Raw genomic sequence first — 19,725 nt, 5'->3', positions numbered from 1 at the left:
TCTATTCACATGATGAGCGCATGTGCATGGCTACGCGGACATAGTGCCACACTCCGTGTGAAAAGCTTATATAGGCAGGTACTTTTCAGGGCCCTGGGCTTGGACCACGCTTCGCTTCCTGACAGTATTTCAGCACTGACATACTGCAGTGCTGAAATACTTGATGTTTAACACTCCGGTAACTTTTCAAAAGAAATTACTTTACATGCAGTCAATGCAAATAATAACAACTAAATCAAATACAAATGAAATACAATAACTTAATAGAGACGGGGATGGTAATCTTATTGATTCTGTCATTCAGAAGCTGTCTAGCTTTTCGAGAAGTCCACAAAGAGTAACTTCTTGTAGATGCACGCTTATGTTTTAAAACTGCTGTAGGCTCCAAAATACACAAGACTGCAGTCTCCAAACGTGTCATTACAGTATGTCACAGAACACTGAAGCCTCATTATCCTGTGTACCATCCTCCATGGACTGTCAGTACAGTATGTTGTGATAATTAATGCATACATGAACTGCAGTGCAGACGCATGAGGAGACCAGCAGGTCTAAACGTATTAAATGAACTACATTCTACCATAGCATCATCTCCAGTACCTGGCCCATTCTGACATTGGTGCAATTACAGTATGTGTCATGTTAGTAGTCATTTTCATGTACTCAGGTAGGGTACCCAGGTGTGCAGTGTAGGGGGGAGTTTCCCCGGTAGGACATAGTGCGTGAAAGGAACACGCTATTCCAACCAGTTCCTTTCCTCTCCATCAGGCACCCCGGCTGACCAGGGGAAGGCAGTATAGACACCAGGATTACTGCATGTTTTTGTGAGGGTACCTACCCTAGGGGGACACGGGGAGAATATGCAAACTCCACACAGAGAGGCCCTTTCGCCAACCCCACCTAGGGTATGGGCACTGATGGAGGATGGGCACTGAGGAGGAGAGAACACGCCCCTAGCACCCACAGCGTCCCCGGTGGGAATCGAACGCAGTTACGCAGGACCTTCTAGCTGTGAGGCGGAAGTGCTACCGACTGCGCCACCATGCCCCTATACATAAACGTGCAAACAATACAAATTGTGAAAATGGCAACTCTACAACCTCACAATGCGCCGCATCACAACACGTTGAGTAAGGTGTACTGTAAAGTGATGGTGTAGGATTTGGAATAACAGCAATTTTAAGATAACTAACCTAAGTCCAAAGCCTAGAGCGTTCATGTCACATGCAATCACGCCAGCAGAGAAGCTGCAAAGAAGCTGCGAAGACACCTACAGCGGGTGGTGCGGTCAGCAGAGCGCATAATGGGAGGCCTCGCTCCCCTCGCTCCAGGAAATGTACGAGAAGAGGTGCGTATAGTCAAAGCTCAACGCATCAAGGACAGGCACCACCCCAGCCACAAACTGTTCACACCCCTACAACGACCGCGGCCTGAAAGGGCGTCCTACCGTAGTATCAAAGGGCCAGACTACCAGGTTTATGAACAGCTTCCACCCGGCCACCATCAGACCGTTGAACAAGGCGTGTCCAAGGCTTTGGACTTTTGCTTTCCTCATGGACTTAACTATGGATTATACCAGTAAAGCAACCTGATGGGTCTCATTTTGTACCATTTTCTTATGGATCTAAAGTGTACCATTTTTGATTTGTATGTGTTAATAATGGTTAAAAGTGTCAGTGCCTCTCAGGCAGCCTGCAACATTGTTTTGGTCTGATGGGCTCCTTCTGGTATGTCAACAATATTAGATAGCAGGTTAACCTCGTTGCTACACGGATTTGTTGTTATAAACTCTGTGCATAAATGATACCCCAACCTTGGTTGGCCAGGAAAAAGACATAACTGATGGCTGACGTGAGGACGAAAGGCGTAACCCCACGTTATGTGTATAATTACTCTGTATCTCTGTTTTACGGGCAGAAGAATATATCTAGAACCATGCATTTCCGACGCTTGTAAGATCTCTTCTCTGGAATAAACCCAAATACTACTAATAACACTTTTCCTTCCTCCGGTTATTGATGTAATTAATTCTTCCTTTTGTGGACTAACTTGACACTTGCTGATACTCTGCACCTTAATCTCATGTACTGTACACAACGCACTGACACCCGTCTTGCACTAATGTCATGAACAGTAGGCCTATAAACCAGCTGCTATGCTCACACTTTATTTTTAAACCACATACACAATATGTTTGGATGGATGCTATGTGTCGCTATGTAGAAACCTTGTTGTCTATTTTTATCCCCCCCCCTTCTTTCTTTTCTTTCTCTTTCTGGAAACAATCGAAAATGATGGAAAATGCTACTTCCTGTTAGCGTGCTAGCTAGGTAGCCAACTGTTCTTTTCTTGCTTGCGATTACGTCACAGACTTAACGTTTGATGACGTTTTGATTGTTTTTTTTTTTTTTCTTTCTGGAAACAATCAAATATTGCGCAAACTTGCACAAAAAAACTAATTTCACCCCATTTTTACACCTGTAAACCTGTGATGTGATAATATAACAATATAATCTGATTCTGAACAGTGTTGCAGAGGCCCAGCTACCGTTGGAAATGAATGACTGGCCACTTTGTTGCTCGTTGCCACTGCCAGTGAGAGAGCAGGGTGAGAGTGGAATCATCTACCCAAATGGACCCTTGCGGGTACACTCTCAGAGTTAAATTAAGACTAATTAATCTATATTGAATATTGATATTATTTATATATTAATTCATATATTTGTTTGTTTGTTTGTTTACATATTTATTTATTCATTCATTTATTATCCATTATTTTATTGTATTGTCATGCACAAAAAGTGCTCAAACCTTATGTATTTTCATACAAGACACCAAGAACAGCTGTAGTGGTCAAACCTTTCTCATTTTATTACAACATTACAGGTTATTCTTCTTTCAAACAAATAAACAAATATGCTACATTTGATTTCTCTTAATGAATCATAACATGCAATTTTCCAAACATGAACTATATAACATGTGAATTTCTTGACTTGGACAGTGGTTGGCATACAGTATCTCACTGAACCTTTGTCATTCATTGGATACTGCATTTTTCGTTTTTCATTTCTGCTCCTTTATCTTTCTCCACCACATGCGCTGCAAGTGCCTTTGCTGCTTTAAATACGCTATCTATTTTATAGTTTGAAAGGAAGGAGTTATTTGTTTCAGCTAGCTCTCTTGCTCGTTGTTGATGTTCTGTTTTCAACTGTCTCTCTCTTCTTGTTTCAGATCCTTCGGTCCATAATGTTTTCTTCAGTCTTTTCAACTCGTCATATATCTCCTTTTCCTTATCTTTAATAATCATTTGTTGCTTTTTCTTTATTTCTCTCTCTGCTTCTTGGAGCATCTCAGTGGTGTTGTAGTTTCCTCCATTATCCTTCACCATCGAATCGATTTTCTTCAGCAGCTTAGTGACCTGAGAGGGATCCTGAAAGGGATTCCCGGTGTTGTTGTTGAAGACATGATAGCGACCGTCACATGTTTTGATCAGTTCTTTAAGTTTTAGACTTAGTTCCAAAAAGCCTTCAACTGGTTTACCGTTAAGCTCGTCACCACCAGTGAAGAGAATCATGGTGTATTTGTTTGACCTTTCACCAAATACCTCCTGAATAATTTGCACAGCTTTCTGCTCCTCTGGTGTGTATCGGCTCAGTCTGATCACAACCAGGAACACATGGGGACCAGGAGCAGCAAAACATATGCACTTTTTGATCTCATTAATGACTGTGTCTTCAGAATGTCTGGTGTCACACAATCCTGGCGTGTCAACAACAGATACATTTCTACCATCCACACCTCTGACCTTCTTACAGTCTACTGTCACAGATTCAGGTAAGAATAAAGATTCAAATGCTTGGAAACCCAGGATGGTGTTTCCAACGGCACTCTTTCCAGCTCCAGTCTTTCCAACCATCACCACCCGAATGTCTTCAATGATATGAAAAAAAAGATATGATTACTGATGATAAACATTCTTTGTGTGTGTGTGTGTGTGTGTGTGTGTGTGTGTGTGTGTGTGTGTGTGTGTGTGTGTGTGTGTGTGTGTGTGTGTGTGTGTGTGTGTGTGTGTGTGTGTGTGTGTGTGTGTGTGTGTGTGTGTGTGTGTGTGTGTGTGTGTGTGTGTGAGGGAGTACGTACCACTTAAACTCATTTTTGTCTTGTGTCTTTGTTACTCTGTAAGAGGAGGGGGGTATCATTAAAATGACATTCAGATATTCATATGAGACAGATGATGTTCTAAACTCAATCAGTAACAGTTTTTCATCATGTAATCAAATGGGCTGTAATATACTGTAAACAGGGGAGTCGTTTTCTAAGAGTGGTACTTCTTAAAAGTTTCAAATATTCCAAATAAAAACAAGATTAACAGATTGGCCTGTAGACCTTTTTCCGTAATAATAAATTGTGTTATTTAGCGTATTGGCAATTTTGTTCATGTTAGCCTCGACAGACAACTATTGCAGGACATTTGACATGCATGATGAAGTAGGCAGGGTATACGTAACTTGACTGAGATTCCATCACTCACCTGAAGACTGGAAAATTATTAGACGGCCCTCCTGATCGTTGTGGTGGTTCTTTAACTGTGGGTTGATTGCAGGGAGAACCTATAAGTGGAAATAAGTGTAATAAGTAAGTTGTTGAGTAATAGTAACAACTCTCACATGTAGGCTTCATTAAGACAGCATCATGCTTCTGATTGGTTTGTGTGGAAACAAATAGTATCTTGTGTTTAGTTACTGTGTCTTAAATGGACAATACTTGAACTGAGTTTAGGATAACTATACATCATTACTGTTGACATTACTCACTGATATTGCAAACCCTTATTTTAATTTATTTTAATTTGATTTGATACATACGTTTTTCCTGTTCGACATTTCTCAATTATGCCTGTAGATTTAACATTCTATTTATTGCACAGTATTTGATACCGTATTGAATTGAGTTAGGTCATGGAATCTAAAGCTAGTTATACATTTGGATGATTTGTGTGGTAATGAAGCATAATGTACATTAATTGCTGAATGCTGTTCATGTAAGTTTTTGTAACAGCTTATTTAATTAGAACTTTGTTGCCCAATAGATTTTCTCATGAAATCAACACTGCCATACGTTGGTTGTCAATGGCAATCATAGACAAACTACAATTGCACAGTTCCTTTTTTGTCAAATACAGTCCCCCCAGTTTGACATTCTCATCATGAATACATGATACTTACAAAGGGGACACACACCTACATTTGTCCCCAGTCTATAGGATGCTGATTTTCCGTGTCTATAAGTGACCAGTAAATGTGATACTTGAAAAGGTCTATATTCAGTTATTTATAATGTGCTATGATTATTCTTATAAAACATTATGCATATTTATGAGTTCTCATACAGTGTTATAAGCAGATTATAATGCATTTTAAAGTATGTTTACTGTATAAGGTATTATAGACAGGATTCATCTACATGTCACTAAAAGAGGTCTCAGTGTCTTACCTGTTTCAATGTTGAAATCCTGATGAAGGTCACTGACACATCTCTGGTGTCTCCCTGTCATTTTATATATTTTCAGTGTGCAATTCCTTCAATGGGGGAAGTCAGAGATCTATCTCTATTGTTTAGATGAAGAGAGGCCGTTAGTTATACATGCTGTGAACGGATCATGTGACCTGATTAAGCAAAGTTACATTTGCATCACTGAGAGAAGGAAGACAACAGCAAAGCAGATTGATCCAATCAAGGTCCAGGGGTTAACTACTGTATCTTCATAGTTTTTATTTATTTTTATTTATATATATATATGTATATACATATATATATATACAATTTTAAGATTCATGGTAAAATTCACAAATCCGGTACCATTTGAGATCTCAACAAATATGATCATATTGGACCTTAAAGGCCCTTACACACCGGGAGCGAATTTTTTATGTGAATAATATGTTTTTTTTGAAACCTTATAAAGTCAATGCAAGCTTCCATGGAGCGAAAAAGCGAAGCGAAAAAGCGTCTTTTATAATTCAGAACGAGTCCGAATTTTGCGTATATTCGCATAATCGCCGGTGTGTAATGACCTTTAGGTCTCTTTGTCTCTCAGGTTCTCGTAGGATCTAAGAGCAAAAGTTCTTCTTCATGAGTCTTAATCCTCTGGAGTCGGCCATACCAGCCCTGACGATCAAGGACAATCATTTTGTATTTTAAAACAAAGGAAGAGAATAAATCACTTAATTATTATGGTGGTATATGGGTTGGTGCTTTGTAGATACACAACCATAGAAATAACATAGATGACAGAATCAATAGGCCAGCTTGTAGAATTTTAGTATCATCCGCTGTTGACAACTCAACATGGGTGTTAGGTGGGTCTAGCTCTGTCCATTTTCACACGTGCAGGAATGAAAAGACCCTTGTTCCAGGCAACAAAAAAACTGTTTCTGATAATATTTTAGGTTAGAAAAGGGCCATGTTGTTGCACTGTATTGAATCATTTCATATTTACAATAGCTATCGTAGTTTAAAAGTTTGTTATCAGAATTCAGGAGCTCCCTTGCAGTAATGGAAGTCTGTCGTTGAACACTGAGCTAGTAACCCTCAGGTACTAAACAAGCACTGAACCTTGATTATGTCAATTGTTGATTGTATTATTCTCTGTGTTATTCTCTGATAAACTAAATAACACAATTCATTATTAAGGAAATATGTCTGCAGGCTGATTTTGTCATTATCTTTATTTGGAGCATTGACAAGGTGTTGATAATTGTAACTTTTAAGAAGTGCCACTATTATAACACGACTCCCCTGTTTACAGTAGAGTCTAAGGCAGCCCATGTGATTACGTGATGAAAAACTGTTGCCATAGACCAGGGGTCAGCAAGCTTAAAAGTCAAAAGAGCCATTTTGGACCAAATCATAAATACAAAATCTGTCTGGAGCCGCAAAACATATTTAAGCCTTATAATGAACGCAATGTGGGCTATTAAGTGTATATTAGCCTATCAGATTGAATACAAATACATGTAAACAAGCATTCATCAAATATGTTTTCGTCAAAATATTCCCCACAGCAGGATGGCGTCATATTAAGCGGGAGGTTTGTGCCCATTTGAACGGCACCAATTGGTGCTGGGTGCAAATTCACTGGCGCTCCTGAAGAAACTGAAGAAAACCTGGCCGAGAGGCAGCATTATTACAACAATGGACAAACAATACAAAAACAATAAATACATATGTAACAAACACAAATGAATATCCAGTTAAAGTTCAAAACAGGATCAGAAACTGTGCTAAGTGCACATTTATTGGGGATCAATAGCCAGTTTAAATCAGGAACAACTTAGCACTTAGAAGTGATCTAGTATAAGCCATTTAAAAAGACATACATCATAAATGTATTTTTTAAATACATTTGTCTCTTTAAAAAAAATACTTAGAAGTGTTCTAGTATGCGCCATTTAAAAGACATACATCATAAATGTATTTTTAAAATAGATTTGTGTCTTTTAAAAAACATTGCAAAATCGCAATCTTATTTTGAAGGCAACCGGAAACCTTATTTCTGCTAGCTCGAAAACCGGATGTCCTATTTCTGCTTACGGAACGGAGCTGCAAAACCTTACCTATACTAAATTGTTTAAATGGTCAATATAAGTAAATCATTATATTATAGCTTTTCCATAGGTGTAACTTTTTTATATTTTTGGGACATTGTGTTATTTTCCTATATGAGAGGATTTCATTAGGTATTTCCAAAAAGAACACAAACAGCATTTGTTTGACAAGAAGCTCAGACCAGAGCCTTGTATCTCTCGCTATGGGTCTGGCTCAGACTATACAAAGGACCCACACCCCCACGCCCCCGAAACCTGAGGGGAAACACACATTTGCGTCAGGCAGAGAGCAGGGTGAGAGTGGACACATTTACCCAAATGGACCCACACGGGTACGCTCTCAGAGTTAAATTAAGACTAATTAATCAATATTGATTTGAATATTGATATTATTTATATATTAATTGATATATTTGTTTGTTTGTTTTGTTTATATATTTATTTATTCATTCATTTATTATCCATTATTTTATTTTATTGTCATGCACAAAAAGTGCTCAAACCTTATGTATTTTCATACAAGACACCAAGAACAGCTGTAGTGGTCAAACCTTTCTCATTTTATTACAAAATTACAGGTTATTTTAAATACAGTCTTCTTCTTTCAAACAAATAAATATGCTACATTTGTTTTCTCTTCATGAATCATAACATACAATTTTCCAAGTATGAACTCTATTTAACATGTGAATTTCTTGACTTGGATATACAGTGGTTGGTATATCTCACTGAACCTTTGTCATTCATTGGATACTGCATTCTTTGTTTACAATTTTTTTGCCTGTTTCTATAACAACATGCTCTGCAATCCCAATCTTCTTTACTGATTTCGCTACGGCCTCATTCTCCTTTGAAATGAAGGAGTTATCTGTTTCAGCCTCGTGTCTTTCTTCTTCTCCTTGTTTTTTAATCAACTTTGTCTGTGCTGCATTCAGAGTCCCCAGTCCATGTATTTTCTTCAGTTTTTCGATCTCTTTATAATTCTTCTCTTCATTCTCTTTACGGATCCTTTTTTGCTCTTTCTGTATTGCTCTCTCTGCTTCTTTGAGCATCTCAGTGGTGTAGTAGTTTCCTCCATTATCCTTCACCATCAACTCGATTTTCCGCAGCAGCTCAGTGACCTGAGAGGGATCCTCGGTGGTGTTGTTGAAGACATGATAGCCACCGTCACATGTTTTGATCAGTTCTTGTAGTTTTGGACTGTTTTCCAAAAACTTTTCAACTGGTTTACCTTTAAGCAGGTCACCACCAGTGAAGAGAATCATGGTGTATTTTTTTGAACTTTCACCAAATACTTCCTGAATAAGTTTCACAGATTTCTGCTCCTCGTCTGTGAATTTTCCCAGTCTGATCACAACCAGGAACACATGGGGACCAGGAGCAGCAAAACATAAACACTGTTTGATCTCGTGAATGACATTGTCTTCACCATGTCTGGTGTCAAACAATCCTGGCGTGTCAACAACATATACATTTCTACCATCCACTACAGCTCCGTCCTTCTTACAGCCTATTGTCACAGATTCAGGCATGAATGAAGATTCAAATGCTTTAGAACCCAGGATGGTGTTTCCAGCGGCGCTCTTTCCAGCTCCAGTCTTTCCTACCATCACCATCCGACTCATTTTTGTCTTCTGTCTTTATTACTCTGTAAGAGGAGGGGAAGGGTATCATTATAACGATATTCAGATATTCAGATTATGTTCTAAACTCAATCAGCAACAGTATTTCATCATGTAATCAAATGTGCTGTAATATACTGTGAACAGGGGAGTCGTTTTTAAGAGTGGTACTTCTTAAAAGTTACAAATATTACAAATAAAAACAAGATGAACAGATCGGCCTTTAGACTTTTTTTCCGTAATAATAAAATTGTGTTATTTAGCGAATTGGCAATTTTGTTCATGTTAGCCTCGACAGACAACTATTGCAGGACATTTGACATGCATGATGAAGTAGGCAGGGTATACGTAACTTTCCATCACTCACCTGAAGACTGGAAAATTATTAGACGGCCCTCCTGATCGTTGTGGTGGTTCTTTAACTGTGGGTTGATTGCAGGGAGAACCTATCAGTGGAAATAAGTGTAATAAGTAAGTTATTGAGTAATAGTAACAACCCTCACATTTAGGCTTCATTAAGACAGCACCACCTGCTTGGTTTGTGTGGAAACAAATAGTATCTTGTGTTTAGAAAAGTTACTGTGTGTCTTAACCCTTGCATTGTGAAACCTGCTGACACTTTTGGTGTTAGCTGGTCAAATGTGACCCGCGATTTAACTCAGCCCAAAATATTATTATATTTTAAAAAAAAAGAATGTTTATTTTTTCCCCCACCTCATAGCTGACTTGTTATGCATTCATGTCTTTTTTTAAATATTATTTTGGGTTAGGGTTAGGCATTCATCTTTCAATATAGCTCGTTTTCAATTATAAAAATGTTAAAATTCTCTCATTACATTTCCTATAATGAAGACAATGGATAATGATGATCTAGCTATAATAGACTAATATTAGAACACATTTCCAAAAATAAAATACTTGTTTTAGTTTTTTTTTTACTTAAAAGATTTTTGATATCATTAAAAATAGTGACATCTGTGGTGTTAAGGGTCAAAATGTGACCATAAAAGATAAAAAGTCATTTATTTTTCATAAACCCAAACTCTATTTTACTCCTAATAGCAAATCAAGATTGAGGACAAGTTTCTCTCACTCTCAAACATGTAAACATTGAATATTGACAATTTGGAGGGAATTGAGACACAATTTTCTGCCGGGTCATATTTGATATATCTGTATCCATATCTAACCCTTTTTTTAATAGAGACCATCAGAAAAATGTACCCTAACACAATGGAAGGGTTAAATGGACAATACTTGAACTGAGTTTAGAATAGCTATACATCACGCAACTTCATGCCTCTATGAAATTACATTTCTGCTGACATTACTCACTGATATTAAAAACCCTTATTTTAATTTGATATATTCATACGTTTTTCCTGTTTGACATTTCTCAATTATGCCTGTGGATATAACATTCTATTTATTGTCCAGTATTTGATACTGCATTGAATTGAGTTGGGTCATGGAATCTAAAGCTAGTTATACATTTGGATGATTTGTGTGGTAATGAAGCATAATGATCATTAATTTCTGAATGCTGTTCATGTAAGTTTTTGTAACAGCTTATTTAATTAGAACTTTGTTGCCCAATAGATTTTTTTTTCATAAAATCAACACTGCCATACGTTGGTTGTCAATGGCAATCATAGACAAACTACAATTGCACAGTTCCTTTTTTGTCAAAGTGTCTTACCTGTTTCAATGTTGAAATCCTGATGAAGGTCTGGAGAGACAGAGGAAGTATAAAGACAGGCTATGAAGGTTCATCAACAAGGACCAGCTCACTGACACATCTCTGGTGTGTCCCTGTCATTTTATATATTTCAGTGTGCAATTCCTTCAATGGGGGAGGGCAGAGATCTATCTCTATTGTTTGTCTACACAATCAAGGATTGATTGATCCAATCAAGGTCCAGGAGTTAACTACTGTATCTTCATAGTTCAGTTTTTTATTTTATTTATATTATATACATGTATATACATATATACAATTTTAAGATTCATTGTAAAATTCACAAATTCAGTTCCATTTGAGATCTCAACAAATATCATCCTATTGGACCTTAAGGTCTCTTTGTCTCTCAGGTTCTCGTAGGATCTAAGAGCAAAAGTTCTTAATCCTCTGGAGTCGGCCATACCAGCCCTGACGAACAAGGACAGTCATTTTGTATTTTAAAACAAATTCATACACAAAATTGGCATGGACTGTAAACTTTGAAACTAATTTATTTGGGAATTATGGCTGCTTCCCCAGGAAGAGAATAAATCGCTTGATTATTATGGTGGTATATGGGTTGGTGCTTTGTAGACACACAACCATAGAAATAACATAGATGACAGAATAAATAAGCCAACTTGTAGAATTTAAGTATCATCTGCTGTTGACAAGTCAACATGGGTGTTAGGTGGGTCAGGAATTGAAAGACCCTTGTTCCAGGCAACAAAAAAACTGTTTCTGATAATATTTTACGTGAGAAAAGGGCCATGCAGCTGTTCAGTATTGAATCATTTCATATTTACAATGTCTACCGTAGTAAGTAAAAGTTTGTTATCAGAATTCAGGAGCTCCCTTGCAGTAATGGAAGTCTTTCTTTTGAACACTGATGCTAGTAACCCTCATGTACTAAACAAGCACTGAACCTTGATTATGTCAATTGTTGATTCTGTTATTCTCTGTGTTATTCTCTGACAAATTAAATAACACAATTCATTATTAAAGGAAATATGTCTGCAGGCTGATTTTTTCATTATTTTTATTTGGAGCATTGACAAGGTGTTGATAATTGTAACTTTTAAGAAGTGCCACTCCACGACTCCCCTGTTTACAGTATAAAGAGTCTAAGGCAGCCCATGTGATTACTTGATGGAACAACTGTTGCTACTGTATAGACTGTGTTTTGAACATCATCTGTCTTCATATGCAGATCTGTTATAATGATACCAACCCTCGCTCTCTCTCTCCCTCTCTCTTACAGATAACAAAACGTCAAGACAGACATGACTTCAAAAGGTATACTCTCTCTCTCTCTCTCTCTCTCTCTCTGTGTCTCACACACACTATTTACAGTACAAAGAGTCTAATACAGCCCATTTGATTACATGATGACCACACACGCACGCACGCACGCACGCACGCACGCACGCACGCACGCACGCACAGAGAGCAGGAATGTTTATCTTCCATGACCACATAATTTTATTCCACCAGCTCTCTTATGGCAGCTCTCCACCGCACCGTTTTTTGGCCGACTCTGCGTTGGAAAGCGTGGGAAAGCGTTGGAAAGAGTCGACAAGTCCGCCGACAAATTGTTGTCGGATAACGCGGTTCCGTCGGGTCGGACCTCTTTCCACCCGACTTAGAGAAACTGAGCATGTTCAGTCCTAAACCTCCTAACTCCATTGGATCCTCAAACTTTGGAGACAGCTGTTTTTTCCATCTTTGATTAGAATGATTAGAATCTCCACATTAATGATCAAAAGCCTCCTAACTACAGTACACTTGAGCTGTATTTGGGTAAAGTGATGATTATGTAAGGACACATTCAAGTATCTGACAATGTATAAAGTCACCATACCAATTTTGTATCATGTTATTTCTAAAACATGTTTTTTTTTTCTTCTGAAAAGTTAATATTTTGGACATAGCTGGTTTCTGCCCGACAGCATATATATATATATATATATATATATATATATATATATATATATATATATATATATATATATATATATATATACATACATACATACATACATACATACATACATACATACATATATACATATATATATATATATATATATATATATATATATATATATATATATATATATATATATATATATATATATATATATGTGTCATCTTTGCAACATACTGTGTGCAGGGCAGTATCAACTGAAGGGTGTCTCCTAAAAGCAGCACTTATTTCCTCCAGAAGCCAAAGCTGTGCATGTTGGTCATGACATTATTAAAGAGGCTGAAGGACTCGACTTCATTCCCAGTGAAAGCATGTCAGGTTTGATAGATTGAAACGGTCTAATGCTTGCCCTGAATAATAAACCACAGTGGTGGAAATAGGTTGACAGCTGGGGGTGGATACTTTATCAGTCTTACACAAAAGGATTTACCGTCGTGCCTGGATCTATGATTGTATTAAAATAGGTATCAGCAGAGCCAAGAGGAGGACCCCAGTGTTAAGCCCCACCATGACGGAGTCTGATCTTCAAGCTAACAACGCGTCACATTGTTGGATCAGTTCTTGCCGGCGAGCGACGCCATCTTGCGATGGAGGATAAATTAAGCTTTACCTTGGGACGAGCTTAATTTATGCAAACGTGTCATTTGTGCTAAAGATATCACACCTGCCTTATCCACTTAAACCCTATTCACCCATATTCACGTGACGGCCATGTTGCCATTTCTTACCAACCCGCAAATATGACATGAGAGCAAAATGGCCGCTGTGTGAATACAGTCACATACAAATTTCTTGCGCCATTGCGCCATTCCCTGTATGCTGCTGTCACGTTTTATCTAGTAACTTCTGGAACGTTAGCAACAGCTGCGAGATCACATCGACACTACAAGTCTGGCCCTGTCCATCAAAAATGGCAAAATGGCACCACAGGAAAACCTGAACACTGTAGTTGGGATATGAGCTTCCTCGCCATCTGAGTGGAACAGCGTCTGTGACACACCGGCTGAAGGCATAGTTTCGCTCGCTGGCGTGGCTATGCTGTCTGTCAATCTCTGATGACAAGTTTGATCTAAATGAACACAACTTACATTAGGCCCACTTCTTGGACCATTGAATTATTATTTTTGTAGAAAGTACACAGTACATAATATGTAAAGTGTATTTTCTACAGAAATAGTCATTAAATGACATAATTAATATGTCATGATATGGATGAAAGATTATGGGTTGGGAGAGATGGCTGGCCACACTAATGCAACACAAATATTAGGCTACTGTACATGATATGAATATATTTACATTCCGTGCCTTGTTTTATCTCCTCCAGAAATGTTCCTGTGACCCACAGCGTTGACGTTTGGTCTGGAAGCAGAAATGGCTCCTACATTGTGTAGCGCTATTCTCAATGTCATTTCAATGTTTAAACGTATGCCATTGTGTATGATTTGTGGGGGCTGTTGGGAGTTTCAAACTTTGTATATTGTTAATGAGGCATTGGTTAAGGCAATATATCATGTTATTTAAATATGCTTAAAAACACTTCATTGTCCATGAAGCTCATACTATTATGCATCCATCCTTGGAATGTTAGCAGTAATTTACATGACCCAGTTAGCTTGAGTTGTGATTACGTAACCAATGTTATCCACATCACTTTTTGAAGTGTGAACGAGAATAAAAACAATCCATGAGCAAATACGATAGATAGACACAGCACCATCCCTTATCACATAGGCTTCGGTAGTGATTGTTCCCATTTCAATGACATAATAAAAAATCACACCCAGTGTGAAGTGAGTGGTGCCTTTGTGTTGCGCTCCTGTTTGTGTTTAATTAGTGTAACTGGTTGCATCTTTGTGTTGCAAGCTGTTGAGGCCGTGCTCAAACGGACGGACGGACGGACGGACCCACACACACGGTCAAGTGTAGGAGTGGCTGGCCCCACTCAAAAAATATACATAATTTGCGCACTCACGCACGTCCCACCAACAGTTCACTGCTTGTACCTTTATGAGTAAGTGGCAGACAAACCCCTCTCGGTTCTTGGTTCTTGCCTTAACCCCATTAAGACCTGGAACGCATCTGTGTCATTTTAGATTACTTTGGCTATTCAAAAATAGCAGATCTACAAGCTCATAGCGCGGCACCGAGTGCCGCGCTATGAGCTTGTATATCTGCTATTTTTGAAAAATCGTGAAAATGTTTCTTTTATATTTGTTTCCGAAAAACTGTTAGGATTTAGATTTTTTTTTGTTGCCTCAGGTCTTAATGGGTTCAGGGTGCAGCTACGCTAGGCTGTGAAGCTGTGAAGACACTTCACATAGACTGTCGTAAAACTCATGAAAGAAGTCACAAGTCGCAGGAGTTCAGGCTAAGTGCACGCTTTCAGCTGCCAGGAGCTCTGGCTCTCTGATGAACAGGTGGAGGGAAACACTGAATGTTATTAATGCAATCTCTTTCAGGGATTGAAATACTCACCCCTGCCCAATTACATTATCCATAATCATTCAGGTTTGAATAACGACCCACTATTGGGTAATTCAAAGCCCCTATTATTCTATACTTTAGCTGTTTGAAAATAGTCAAACTTAGCTTGTAGATCCGTTATAAAAAATAAAATAAACATCATGCATTTTGAAATATCTTCCAAAAATGAGAACATTTGGCTGCCAGTATACTTTTGTCATTTTACTCAAGTTTTTAATATAGGACTTTTACCTGTCACAGAGTATTTCTACTCACAGAAATACCGAGTACACTTCCTTTCACCACTGGCTGCCTACCCCCCCCCCCCCCCCCCCCCCACCCCCCCCACCCTGAAGGAAGTCTGGGAAAAGACTACATGAGCCACAGGCGGCACAGTACACTTCAACGGCCGAGACACAGAACACTGTTAGTTTTCGACAGGGGGGTCAGGAGCAGGGTTCCCCCTCAACAGAGCGATAAACGCAAAGCCACAGGCACAGGGGCGTGCCTGTAATGGGGGGGGGGAAATGCCCCCCCCCCTGTCACCCAACGCCTCTGATGCAGCCCATGTTCATCTCACCTGACTGAGTTTGATGGAGATTTCTCAGGAGGTAGCACACGTCCTCTGTCTATGCTGTAGCTCTCTCTCCCCTCTGGGACGAGAAGGAGCTAAATCCCTAAATCGCCCATGCTCGATTAAGCGGAGCAGGGGGGAAAAAAGCAGATCTACAAGTTCTACCACGCGGCGCACTGCAACACTGATCGTCGTCACTGCTGGTCGGTGGACATGTCAGTGGTAACTGAATCACACACACAATGTCACGCATGCCATATTCCATTATCGTTGCTGTCGGGCAGAAACCTCCCATCTCCAGATTTTAGCGTTTTGTGTTTTTTTCGTAAATGAATGCCCTACTTGATCATACTACAGCGTCACACAAAAGCATCAAAAGTAGCAGATCCGCAAGCAGATCCACATGCAAACGTAGCAGATCGACAAGCTCGAAACGCGTCAAGGTTGTCGATCTGCTGCTTTTGCTGTTTTTTAATTTGAATCCTGAAAAGTAACAGTTTTGGACATATGAAGGTTTCCACCTGACAGAGACAATATATTGCTATTACTGTATATACAAATGATCCTATCATGTTGGTGACTGTCTCGACACATGGCAACCAAGACGATTTCTTTAATAAAAAAGTACTGAAATTCTGAATGGTGACTCTATTGCTGATTTGCATGTCACTTCAAAAAGGTTTCACACAAAACTTAATCCAAGATTCTTTGAAAATAGCCAATGAAAATAGCCAATGTGACACGTGTAGCTTGTAGATCATATACAGGGTTAAAGTTAAACTGATTGTGATGCCATGTTAACTTTGAGAACCACTGCACCGGAAGCCAGAGCGGGCCCGACAGTTTATCATTAAAATGAGTCTCAATTCATACAGTGATTATAAATATTCACTGGCGATCGATTTGTTTTAGATTCAATTTGATCTAAGCCACCAGGTGCCCAGTGTAGGAAAAAGAGGAAAGAAAAATAGGATAAACATGTTTTTACATGTTTATCCTATTTTTCTTTCCTCTTTTTCGGTACGCAGCATTGCAGCTTTGTAATCTCTTTATGATTAAATATATAATTAAATAAAATGAAATAGACTGTTTGTTGGCGGAGGTTGTAGGCCATTGGTTCTCAAAGTTGGTTCCCAGGGGTACTTGAGGGGGTTCCAGGGGGTCCCCAGTTAAATGATGGATAGGAACCAAATGGACCCTTATGGGTCTGTAACTCTGAGAGTGTACAAATGGAACCAAATGGACCCGTTAGGGTCCATTTGGTTCCATTTGTACACTCTCAGAGTTAAATTAACATTGATTTTACAATGTGAATTGGGATCCCAGAGATATAAATGCCTTTAAATGGGGGTCCGTAGCTTAATGTATGTCAAACTGGGGGGTCCTTGAAATTAAAATGGTTGAGAATCACTGCTAGAGCCGTAAAAATCTTCTCTTATGGGGGGTCCCTGGCATATCTTTTCAAATGGGGGTCCGTGGGCAAATAATTGTCCATTTGGGGGTCCTTGACATGAAAAAGTTTGAGAACCAATGTTGTAGGCTACTGAGCGTGGCGTTCGCCCAGCACGCTATATGAGCTATAACCGTCACTGCTGACAATTCACAGAGTGAGCTAGGGCAGGGTTTCTCAAAGTGGGTGCCGTGGCCGGAATAAACAGTGGTCCGGAATCCTTTGATCATATTTGACTTTGTAAAAACCGACCTGAGTTGCACTGCGCTCTTTTTCAGCCTAAATCCAAATCCAAATCCCTTCGCCAAAAATAGCCGATCTGACAACACGTCACGCTGTGACGCGTTGTGAGCTTGTAGATCGCTGTAGAATGTTTCCCCTCGGAATGGGGATGCTGGGGTTAAACGTTAAGTAGAAAGTTATTTTCAATCTGTCCTATTATAATGGAAACGGACATTCTCTGAAGTTTGCCTCGTTACTTAGGCTACTGTAGCTTAGAGGGAAAGATTGACATATTTACGTACCGTCATATGACATAAATGTAAGGCGCTGTAAAGTAACAATGTAATTCAGGGGTGCCGTGGACGAAAAAGTTGTTTACAGGGGTGACCTGAGCCAAACATGTTTGAGAACCACTGAGCCAGGGCCTTCATACAACGCATGAGAATCGAGCCCACTTTGTAAACGGCTGCATTTCAAATTAGGCGACGCAATTACACGGCGTCGCCTAATTTGGCACGTTCGATAAGAGAGAGGGAGAGTGAAGTGTGCACATGCATGCACACGCTGAGGAGCCCTGAGAGGAATTTATCATCTTCAGCCGGGGGGGTCATTAGCCTCATGGGCCCAGAGCCACTGAAAAAGAGAATTACGACACTCCGGTGTTGATTTTGACAGCAAATTTTGATTTCGTTTTTTTTTTTCTTTTGAATAAAGTTCTGCTCAGTTTTTGTCATATTTTAGTCACCTGAAATGTTTTACTTTTAGTCTAGTTTTAGTTGACTAAATATCACAAGATTTTAGTCGACTAAAATGTCATTTCGGCGGGCTGTGATGCCAGCGCGACACGTTGTGAGCTGCTATTTTCGGTCTGTGACACCCGCACGCACCCATGATGACTTGTGTTAGTTCTACTGGATCTCTTCTCCACTAGTTCCTCCCTATAACATTTTAGTCTAGTTTTTATTTGTTGACAAAATTGTCAGTATATTTAGTCATGGTTTTAGTCATCATAGCTTAGTTTTTATATTGTTTTTATTTTGTTTTCGTTAGTGGAAAAAAGGTAGACGACAAACATTTTTCGTCTTAGTTTTAGTCGACAAAATCAACACTGCGACACTCCCATATACCGTAGCCGTGTATTCAACTGTATAATCAACCTACAGTTGATTTGGAATTTCTTTCAGTGTGCTCAGAGATAACAAGAACAGGAAGAACATGATTACACTATGTGTTGGGACTGTGTAGGTCAGTGAGATCAGTGATTGTGTCAAAATCAAAGATTGTGATAACTCTATCTTTCGATGGCTCAGACGTGGGCTAACCAGCACATGAGAGTAAATGAATAAAGTGGTGGAAAGTAAAGTAAGTACATTTTACTCAAGGAATGTGCTTAAGTACAAGTTTGAGGTACTTTTACTTTCAATTCTTTGATAGTTTAAACTTCTACGCGTTGTGAGCATGTAGATTTGGCTATTTTAGAAAAAGTTGGAAGATCTGTGTGCTTTTACTTTGGCACTGTAAGTATATACTGATGACAATACTTTTGCACTTTTACTCAAGTAAAACTTTGAAGACAGGGCTTTTACTTGTAATAATAGTATTTCTACATTGTGCTCTTGCTAATTTTATTTAAGTGAAAAATAGTACTTCTTACAACACTGTAAATAACACAGAGCTTTATCTTCATCTCTCTGCCCATGTCAACAATTGTTTCTGAAGCTCACCACAGAAAGCAGTCAATAATTCAGAGCAACTAGTGGTGTAAAGCAACTTAAGTACATTTACTCAAGTACTGTACTTAAGTACACTTTTGAGGTGCTTTTACTTTACTGGAGTATTTCCAATGTTCTGTACTTTTACTTCTACTCCACTACATTTCAGAGGCAAATATTGTACTTTTACTCCATTACAATTATTTGAAAGCTTTAGTTACTAGTTACTTTTCAGATATAAATGATTATATTATAACACATACATTAACCACTTTAGCCCTATTTTTTACCTAGGCTATTTGAAAATAGCAGATCTACAAGCTCACAGCTTGTAGATCTGCTATTTTCAAACATTTTAGTAC

This window comes from Gymnoscopelus microlampas, assembly GCF_963454915.1.
Source record: "Gymnoscopelus microlampas genome assembly, chromosome: 22".
Lineage (NCBI taxonomy): Eukaryota > Metazoa > Chordata > Actinopteri > Myctophiformes > Myctophidae > Gymnoscopelus > Gymnoscopelus microlampas.
This window is presented reverse-complemented; position numbering follows the sequence as displayed.